The following is an 11,399-nucleotide window of genomic DNA, read 5'->3' as shown; positions in this document are numbered from 1 at the left end:
CAACACAAGGCTCTCCTTTTAGAACAAATATTTTTGCCAAGCCACATATTCTGAAAGAGCCTGCAAAAATCAGTTTCTGCACATGGGACTATTACCATATTGGATGACAGAAAGTTACCCTCTGAATTTAGATCACATGAGAGCACCTTTGACTATTCCCTTAAGTGAATTAAAGGGTATGTCCTTCTTCAATCCTCCACTCCCAACAGCAGCACTCTTCAGAGTTGCCTCTAATCTGGGCTGTCACTTCATTCTCCTTGAATGGTCCCTTAGAATATTTGCTAACCATTTATTCTAAACAATCTGTTCAATCTTGTATTTAGCTGTGACACTCTAAGTACCTTTTCCAGACTTGAAGAAGAGTTCTGTGTAAGCTTGACTCTCTCACCAACAGAAGTTGGTCCAATAAAAGTTACTTCACCTATCTTGTCTCTCTAATATCTTGAAAGCAACACAGCTACAACAACACTACATACAACTTCTGAGAACTGATAGTTCCTTGTCACTGGAACATGTGTGAAGCCATATGCCACAAAGATTTTACATCTGCAGACCATCAGCTGGGCTCTGGACTAGGGCTCCACAGATTTCAAGGCCAGAAGGGACCACTGTAATAATCTAGTCTGACATCATGTATAATACTGTGATATTATTGACACATACTGTGACCGTATACACCATTGTTGCAACCAAGTTCCTGTAGTGGCACTAAATCTTGTACAAAGAAGGTCAGGTAAGGTATCTATCACAAGATTATGGTTTGCTGGTTATGATTATGCTATCTGTATGCATGTATCATTTTTGTATTTAAAGTTATAAGTACTGGCTCTATACTGTCTGTATTTCAAACTTGTGCTATGCTTCTGGGTTGACACCCCAGACAATTTGGCATCAGCACTGCCTAGCCTGCTTGATGGCCCATTAAGGACCAATGGGTACAACTGACCCATTGAGAGAAGGCAGATACACCTTGTGACTCAGCAAGGCATGCAGGGACATGCCTATGGACAGAACTCTAAGGCTTTCAAGCCATGTCTGGGCAGCTTGTATTTAAGACAAAGGAAGCACAAGCCACATGGCAGAGATATAAAAGGCCCTCCATTTTGTCTTCAGTCCTGCTTCTTGCCTCTGGAGGAACCTTGCTACAAACTGAAGCTCCGAACAAAGGACTGAATGACCCATCACAGCTGTGGATGTACTCCTGTAACCTGCAGCTTATTCCATCACTGCTACAAGCCTGAACCAAGAACTTTGCCATTACTGTATGTAATTGATTCCATTTAACCAGTTTTAGCTCTCATCTATATTTATTTCTTTTATGAATAAACCTTTAGATTTTAGATTCTAAAGGATTGGCAACAGCGTGATTTGTGGGTAAGATCTGACTTGTATATTGACCTGGGTCTGGGGCTTGGTCCTTTGGGATCGGGAGAACCTTTTTTCTTTTACTGGGGTATTGGTTTTCATAACCATTCATCCCCATGAGTGGCACTGGTGGTGATACTGGAAAGCTGGAGTGTCTAAGGGAATTGCTTGTACGACTTACGGTTAGCCAGTGGGGTAAAACCAAAGTCCTCTCTGTCTGGCTGGTTTGGCGTGCCTTAGAAGTGGAGAAACCTCAGCCTTGGTCTGTAACTGCCCTGCTCTAAGCAATTTGTCCTGAATTGATACTTTCAGAAGTGTCTCACCAAAGGAAGCATCGTTACAAATACACACAAGTTCCCCAAAATAATTTCTAGAGCATCTTTTGGATGTTTTTCTAATCTTTATTTAAAAATAGTCTGTGATGGATAATCCACACTGGAAATTGTAAACTGTTCCAGTCGTCACTTACCTTCACTATTAAAAATGTACACTTTATTTCATTTCCAGTCTGTATTTCACTAGCTTCAACTTGCAGCCCTTGGATCTTATCTTTGTCTGCTACACTAAAGAACCTATTTCTAAATATTTGTTCCCCATGTATGTACTTATAGACTGTAATCAAGTCACCCCTTAATATTCTCTTAAAGCTAACTAGATTCACTTTGAGTCTATCACTATAAGGCATATTTTCTAATCCTTTAATCATTCTTGTGGCTCTTCTCTGAACCCTCTCCAATTTATCAACAACATTCTTGAATTGTCAAGAAGAGAACTGGACACAATAATCCATTAGCAGTTGCACCAGTACCAAATACAGAGGTAATATAATGTCTTTACTCGAGATTCCCATTTATTCATCCAAGGATATCATTAGCCCGTCTGGTCATAGCATCGCACTGAGAGCTCATGTGCAACTGATTATCCAGCATGACACCCAAATTCTTTTCAGTGTCACTGCTTCCTAGGATAAAGTCCCCCATCCTGTAAGTATGATCTACATCTTTGTTCCTAGATGTGTACTTTTACATTTAGCTGTACTAAAATACATAGTTTGCTTTCACCCAGTTTACCAAGCACTCCACATTAGCTCTCTAGTAGTATCCTGTACTCTTCGTTATTTTTGTCATCTGCACATTTCATCAGTGTTAATTTTGTTTTCTTCTATCTCACTGATAAACATTTTAAATAGTGCTGGGCCAAAAAGAAGTTACCTTGTACAGTAATGATGGTTCTTCGAGATGTGTCCCCCTATGGGTGCTCTGCTGTAGGTGTGCTTGCGTCCCTGTGCTGCTGATGGGAGAACTTCAGTAGCAGTGTCCATTAGGCCCGCATATGCACTGTTTCTCCTCGTGCAGCACCATGAGGCTAGCCTGCGCATTTGGGTTAACCCCCTTCAGTTCTTTCTCCACCGCAGAGTCATAGATAAAAACTCCAAAATAGAGGGGAGGACAGTGAGTTGTGGAGCACCCACAGGAACATGCATCTGGAAGAACCATCATTACAGCACAAGGGGAGTAACTACTTCTTCAACTAGTGTCCCTGTGGGTGCTCCACTGTAGATGAGTCCTAAGCAGTATCCCTTCTGGAGGGCTGGGACTTTGGAATTGAGTCAGTCACAGGTGACAGCCCTGTGGAGCTGAAGATGGCATCGGAACGGAGTCTGCAGTGATCACACAGTGTTCCGCGAAGGTGTCGACTGATGCCCATGTCGCCATGCTTCAGATCTTTGAAGAAGGTGACAGATGAGGAGATCGTCTTTGTGGAGTGTGTGTGAATAGAGTCTGGAGGGTCATGTGACGAACTTAATAACACAGTCTGATGCAATTCAAGACCCACTTGGCAGAGCCTTTGGGCTGCTATTGCTAAGCCCTTGAATCTTTCTGCAATGGAGAGGAAAAGCCTACGGGACTTCCTGAAGGCCTTTATCCTGTCCAGGTAGAAGGTCAGGATTCTCCTGACATTTAGGATATGTAATATAGACTCCCTGTTGTCTTGGTGACACTTGGGGTAGAAGATTGGAAGGTGAATCAATTGATTTATTTGAAAGGGGTGAATTTTGGATGGGGCCTGAGTACAATCTTGTCTGGAAAAAATATCATGTAGTGGGGCTGTGACACTGCACCTTATATTCTTCACAAGGATATTATGATGTTAGGTTTATGGAATAATTATGATGCATTGTATAAGATAAGTCATATCCGGTGTCATTGGAAACATTATGATTTGCTGAATATGATTATCCTATTTGTATGCATGTATCATTTTTGTATCTGAAGTTATGAATAAGGACTATGTATTTGTATTTCACATGTAGTTACACCTGGGTAACACCCACTAAACAAGATGCTTTCAGTTTAGATAGCTGGTTAGGAAGGGCTTATTCAGGACAATGAGTCATTAGGGAAAACAATAGGCCTCAGGAGAAGCTTATCTCCTACCTGGTGAGCCTTCCTGAGAATGCTACAGACAGTCTGTGAGTGATGGCTGCTATGACTCTACAAGGACATGTGACCAAGCCACATGATGCTGGACTCCATCTTGGGATGTCAGTATTTATCCACAGACTGGTCTAGGAACCAAGCTTTGGAACAAAGGGTTCCCACCATAGGCAAAAGCTATATAAGTCAGGGAGTGACATCATCTGTGGTTCTTCACTTCCCACACAAGAAGACTCCTGGAAACACCTGAGAAACAAAGACTGAACTGGGGGAAGTGATAGACCCAGGCTAAAGGGATTTCTAGCCTGTGCATGAAACACATGGGGATTTCAAAATGCAAAGCAAGTGTAGCCTGTGCCTTAAAAATCTACAAGTCTGCCTATACCATCAGTTAGGGTGAGAATCTGCTATTCATATCCAATCTATTTAGTATATTCAGCTTAGTTTGTGTTTTTGTTTATTTGCTAGGTAATCTGCTTTGATCTGTTTGATATCACTTAGATTTTAAGTGATATCTTTTGTAGTTAATAAACTTGTTTTAATCTAAACCAGTGAGCTTTGACTGGTGTGCTTGGGGAAAATCTCTGCTGGCTCACCACAAGTGTGCATTGTTCTCTTCACATTGAGGGCAAGGTGGACTGGGTATTAAACCCATATATTGGCCAGATTTGACAAGGGCAGGATGATACTGCTCTGTGGTCCTAGGCTGGGAAGCTGGTGGTTAGAGAGCCTGCAGCTGTGTGTGTCCCTACCTCTGTGAATGCTGGTGAAAGTGCAGCTAGAGGGCTTTGTAGTTGTCACAGCAATATAGCATGAGAGGGAGTCCAGACTGGTGGGTCAGAGGGCTCAGGGGACCCCAGTTCCAGGTGGCACCCCAACACCAGAGGATGTGCCATCAGAGCCACTCTCTCTCCTATTCTTCTGGTGAAAATAATTATCAGGAAGGCTGTTTTCATTGATAGGTACAGCAGCGAACAGGTGGCCATGGGTTAGAAGGCTGGCCTAGTCATCCTTTCAGTACCAGATTTAGGTCCCATGTAGGGATAAGGAGTCAAGGTTGAGGGAAGAGATTTACTATACCCTTGAGGAACTTCTTAGTGGTGGGGTGTGACAAGACTGAGTATCCCTCAACAGGTTGATGGAAAGCTGTTACAGCTGCTATGTGGACCCTAAGAGAGATTAGAGTTATAGACCCGACCTTTTCAGGGTCAATACACAGTCTATGGTATGTGGAAGAGTCACAGATGTTGGGGAGATTTGTTGGGATGTGCACCAAATCTGAAACCTGGACCATTTCTGCAGTAAGTATGTCATGTCAAGGACTTTCTACTATATAACAGAACTTCTTGTACCTCTCTAGAACAGGGGCTTCTAGGTGTTTGAACCAAACAGGAGCCATGCCTTGAGGCAGAGAATCCCCAAATTGGGATGTAGTATACATCCTCTGTTCTGTGAGAGGCGATGCGGAATGGCTGGGAGAGGGATTGGTGGGCGCGTCGCGAGCTGTGACAGGTAAGGGTATCAGGTCTGTATTGGCCAAGTAGGAGCAATCAGAATGACATGAGCTCTGTGCCTTTTTATTTTCAGCACTACTTTCAACAGTCGAGGAAATGGAGCAAAGGCATAGGGAAATTCTTTGTCCCAGGGGAGGAGGAGAGCATTGCCCCGGGAGAGTTGTACCATCCCCGCTCTGGAGCCAGTAGCATGGACATTTCTTGTTCAGGTGAGTGGCGAACAGGTCTTTAGACGGTGTCCCCCCATCATCTGAATAGGTCGTGAAGTACTGTCGGTTCTACCTCCCACTCGTGGTGGGAATTTGTGACTGACACTGTCTGCTATTAAGTTCTGTGCTCCAGGGAGGTAAGCCATGGACAGTGTAATGTGGGACATGCACCAATTCCATAGATAGGATGACCTGGCTCCCCTTTGTCAACTGATGTAGTACATTCAGACTACATTGTCTGTTAGGATCTTTGTGTGCGATCCTGTGATCAGTGGGAGGAAATGGTTGCAGGCATTCCTGACATCTCTTCTCATCAATCTCCTTGAGCTAAGAGCAATCTCCATGGGTGACCATTTGCCTTATGTCATGAGACTGTTTAGATGCACACCCCACCCTATGAGTGAAGCGTTAGTGGTGACGTTTGCGAGAGAAGAGTCCCCTTGCAAATGTTGCTGTGTCCTTCCACCAGTCTAGGGAGTTTTTGATCCTGATGGATGGTGACAGGGATTTGTCCAGCCTGTCCTTGTTTGGTCTCTAGCTGAACCACATTTGGAGGCATTGCATGTGAAGCCTGGCATGTGGTATCACCACCATGTCTGCTCCCATATGCCCCACAAGGTGGAGGCAGAGCCTGGCTGGTATCTGCAGGCTGCTCTGTACAGTGTCTATGAGCGTAACTAAGGATAGGAACCCATGTTAAGGCAAGAGGGCTTGGGTTGTAACAAGCTGAGGTTGGCCCCTATGAATTCCAGGCATTGCACTGGCCTGAGGGCTGACTTCTGGGTGTTGATCTCTAGGCCCAGTTCTGTAAACAAGTGCATTGTAGCTTCGGTGACTTGGTGAGACTCTTGGAGAGATCAGGCTCTGAGGAGACAATTATCCAGGGAGGGGAGATCATTATACCTTGGGAACATAAATGAGCAGCCACCACTGGGAAAACTTTGGAAAATACTCGCGGTGCCGACGATAGCCCAAAGAGGAGCACTCTGTAGTGGTAGTGGTCATGTCCCAGAGTGAATCTGAGAATTTGTCTCTGAGCTGGTAGGACTGAGATGCAAAAATAGGTGTCCTGGAGGTTGAGGGATGAAAATCAGTCTTCCTGTTCCAAAGTGAAATGATCGTTGATAAGGTGACCATTTTGAATTTTTGAGCCTTGACAAACTTGTTGAGAGCTCTGAGGTCTAGTATGGGTCTCCAATCTCCCTTCCTTTTGGATATTAGAAAATAACGAGGGTAGAACCCCTTACCTCGTAGATGTTGAAGTACTGGTTCTATGGCTCCTAACTGTAGGAGACCATCTATCTTTTGTCGTAGTAAACTTTCGTGCAAAGGATCCCTGAAGAGGGATGGAGAAAAATGGTTACCTACCTTTTTGTAACTATTGTTCTTTGAGAAGTGTTGCTCATGTCCATTCTATTCTAGATTTGTGCGCACCCATGTGCACAGTCGTCAGAGATTTTTGCCTTAGCTGCGGTGCCCCCTTGAGTGCCACATTCATGCGTTGGTATATCAGGCGCCGCCGATCCTACACCCTCTCAGTTCGTTCTTGCCGCCAAATCCAACAGAGGGGAAGGAGAGCGGGTAACAGAATGGACATGAGCAACACATCTCAAAGCACAACAGTTACGAAAAGGTAGGTAACTGTTTTCTTCAAGTGCTTGCTCATGCTGGGTAAGTGTGTAATGGGACGTAAATGTGTGGATGGATGACCAGGTGGCTGCCCTACAGATGTCCTGGATAGGAACCTGGGCTAGGAAAGCTGTCCAAGAGACTTGCACCCTGGTTGAGTGGGTGGTTACACTCACAGGAGGGGGCACCTTTGCCTGCTTGATGCAGCAGCGAATGCAAGCAGTTAACCAAGAAGAAATTCTTTGAGTAGACACTGGACGATCTTTCAATATGTCGGCCACCATGATGAACAATTGTCGACTTGTATCGAATGGCTTGGTCCATTCAATGTAGAAGGCTAGTGCCCTCCTGATGTCTAGGAAATGCGGCTTTGGAAAAGACAGGCAAGTAAATGTGTGGGCCTGTATGAAACTGCAAGACCACCATGGGCAGGAAAGCCGTGTGCAGCTGGATCTTGTCTTTGTAGAAAACCGTATAGGGTGGTTGTGAGGTAAGCACCCTAGTCTCAGAGACCTGGCAGGCAGATATTATCACAACTAGGAACACGACCTTCCAGGAAAGGAGAAGAAGAGAGCAGGAAGCCAGAGGCTCAAAGGAAGGGCCCGTGAGCTGTTACAGCATAAGATTTAGGTCTCATGGCGGAATGGCGTCCTTGATGTGCGGATAGAGGCGCTCGAGGCCCTTGAGGAACCTGGCAGTCATGTCCTTGGCAAAAACCGATCCGTCCGCCGCTCGAGGATAGAAGGCCGAAAGAGCGACCAAAAGGACCTTGATAGGTGAAAGGGACAGGCCTTGGAGCTTGAGATGCAGAAGGTAGTCCAGGATTAACTGCAGTGAGACCCACTCAGGCCAAATGCCTTTATCTGAGGTCCAACAAGTGAACTGGTTCCATTTGGCCAGATAGGTCACTCTGGTGGAGGGCTTTCTGCTGCCTGACAGGACCTGCTGGACAGTGGCTGAGCACTCCTGCTCCTCCGCATTTAACCATGCAGCAGCCAAATCATCAGGTGCAGCGCCGCCAGGTTTGGATACAGAAGACTACCATGGTTTTGGGACAGCACGTCCAGAGCAGCCACTGAGAGGTCCAGCAGCATGCTGAACCAGTGCTGGCATGACCTACGGGGATCACCTTTGCCCTGTCCTGCTTGATTTTCATGAGGACTCTGTGAATTAGCGGCACGGGAGGGAAGGCGTACAACAAGGCCCCTGACCACAGGAGAAGAAAAGCATCTGACAGAGCCTCTGTTGATCCCCTGAATCGAGCAGAAAATGTGGCATTTTCAGGTTCTGCCTGGCCTTGAACAGGTCCATCTGGGGAGTTCTCCACCTCTGCAAGATTAATCTGACTGCTTCCAGGTGGAGGACCACTTGTGGCAAGATGAGAAGGTCCTGCTGAGGCGATCTGTCAAAGTGTTCCTGGCAGGGCTGGCTCTAGGTTTTTTGCCGCCCCAAGCAAAAAAAAATTTGGCTGCCCCCCTCACCCCAGCCCTGGGCTCTCCCCTCCCACCCACCCTGCACCCCCTGCCGCCCCAGCCCTGGGCTCCCCCCCCACCAGCACTGACTCCGCCCGCTCACCCCTCGCCTCCAGCCGGTCCAGTGCTGGCAGGGTCGGGGTAAGCAGCGGGGCTCCCGGGCCGTGCCTCAGCCCAGGGTCCCTCCAGCCAGGGGGACCGGCCGGGACCGGGGAGGACAGAGCTGGGGGACTGCCCTGGCAAGGGCCTGAGGAGCCGGGACAGGGCAGCCCCAGAGGGAGCGGAGCCCTGGAGAGCAGGATGCAGGCCCCGCACGGCAGTGCCTCGCCCTCTATGGCCCCGCTTCTGGCTGCCCTGCTGCAGTCCCTGGGCGGTGCTGGGGGGCGGCCGCCCTGCGGCACCTGCAGGCTGCTCTGTGTGCCCCAAGGGGTGGCCCCTAGCCAGAGTGTCCCGTGCTGGGAGCCCACCCGGCCATAAGGTGCGGGCACTGCTCCCCGATGCGAACCGCAGTGGCCCCAGGGTGTCCCTGGTGCAGGACGCGCTGCTGCTGCCAGGGCTGGCTCTAGGCTTTTGCCGCCCAAGCGCCCAAAAAAAAAAAAAAAAAAGGCTGGCTGGAATGCAGCCCCTGAAAATGTGCCACCCCAAGTACCTGCTTGGTTTGCTGGTGCCTGGAGCCGGCCCTGGTTCCTGGACCCAGGGAGGTATGCAGCTATGAGATGGATGCCGTGTTGTACGCAGAAGTTCCAGAGCCTGAGGGCTTCCTGGAAAGGGACAAACAATCTGGCTCCATCTTGCTTGTTGATACAGAAGATAGCCGCTGTATCGTCTATCAGGACCTGGAACACCCTGCTTTTTATGTGAGGTAGGAAGGCTTGGCAGGCTAGGCGAACCGCTCTGAGCTTCCTGATGATGTGTAGGGAGCGATTGTGACTTGACCAACAACCTGCTGCAGCTGGGGTGCCCTCCCCCTGGCCCCAACGCTGCTGCTGCCCAGACCTCCTGGGGAGGCCCTCCCCTGGCTGGGACCTGCTGGGGTTAGGGGAGTGGTGCCTATCCTGCAGCCCTAGAGCTGCTGTGGCTCCTTTCCCCCCAGCCCATGTGCTGCTGGGGGGAGTCCTCTCTCCCTGCCATAGCCATGGAGCACCCTCCTGCACCCCAAACAGACCTTACACTCCTACACCTCAGCCAAGCCCCCACCCCAATCACATGAATTTTATGTGCAGCAATATGAAAGTGATGTCATACATCACCTCCATACTGGTGCACAAAATTAAAATGAATACTGGCTAGGGTGTCAGCTCTAAGGCAGGCATGTGGCCTGACACCCCCTTTTTCTGCAGTGCTGACAGGCAATCAACTTTGACCACTTCTTGGAAAAGGGGACCCGTGCCAGGTGGATTCCGGTGCTGGTGGTGCACTGATGCCAAAGTGCTGGGCGTGGAGTCTGATCAAGAGGGCGCTGAGGTAGGATGAAGTGCAGCCTCCAGGAAGAGTGTCCTCAAGCAGATATCGGGTTCCTTTTGAGTTCGAGGTGGAAAGTTTTTGCAGATCCTGCACTTTCTGTGGGACCCCCCACAAACACTTTAAAGTTAGTGGGTGGGTCACTAATGGGCAGCAGCCAGCTGCACAATGAGCATGGCTTAAAGCCAGGGGAGTGGGGCATGTCCCAGCCAGGGGACTTCTACTACTCTAACACTTAACTAAATGGTCTAAGTACCTATCAACTAAAAACAAAGGGGACAGTGAGTGCCCTATGGAGGAATACTGTGACACTATCTCCTCTGGCTTACTGACTGAACCCTCACTAGAGAGTGGAGAGGCATGGCAGCAGGGATACCTCCCATGCTCGATGGAGGCTCAGTGCAGAGGTCTTGGTACTGAGAGGTGGGGACTCCAGTGTAGGTGGAGGTCTCTGGAATGGCAGGATTCCTGTGGTACCAATCGTCCCAGAACCATTGTGGGCAGTGCTAATGTGGACTCACATACCAGGAGCGTCTTTTTAGAGGAGTGTTTACTCCCGTCCTTCGGTGCTGATGACTCAGTGCCCATGCTCATTGGGCCTGGCAGCAGTACAGGTGGCAGTTTCAGTAAGCCACGGTGCTGGACTGAGATGGTCTTGGTGCCGAAGATACTGAGCAAGATGATGATTGCTTATGGCTATCTCAGGGCTCACTTCCCTACCACATTGCTGACCCCAAAAACGTCTATCTGCTATTACCCTATGCATATACCAAATAAAGTTAAGACTTACTACATGTATCAGCTAATGACCTCAATAAACTTATAAGGGCAACTCTTTTGTGCTAGATTAAAATCAAGAGGTGATCAACTGATGCTAACAAGGTGAGTAGCCTAGGAACAGGTTTTGACCTGCACAGCAATATATATGTATCTGCCAAAGGACAAAGAGTGAAGAGAGCTTGAAAATTAAAATGTTTCATTAGGAAGGTACTGTCAACCAGTTTTACATTGTTTCACTGCTTAAAATTGATCAGTTCTAGAAAATAGTTGTGCTCTAGAAAACTACAGATGGATGTAAAAAAGTAGCTGTATAAAATGCCTGAATTAATACTGAAAATATTTTGCTAAAAGTGAAAACTAACCACATTTGCTGCTCTTTCCCAATGTATTAATTTCCTGCTGCCATCTTTTCTCCAAATCTAACGAATAAATACTCACGCTCTCTGCATGCTAAACACTTATTCTTCCTCACGTGGAGTCCTTAAATCGTAACTTTTCTAGATATCTTTCTCAAAGCTATGCTGTAGTTCA

The sequence above is a fragment of the Malaclemys terrapin genome, chromosome 6, assembly GCF_027887155.1.
Source record: "Malaclemys terrapin pileata isolate rMalTer1 chromosome 6, rMalTer1.hap1, whole genome shotgun sequence".
NCBI classification, from domain to species: Eukaryota; Metazoa; Chordata; order Testudines; family Emydidae; genus Malaclemys; species Malaclemys terrapin.
This window is presented reverse-complemented; position numbering follows the sequence as displayed.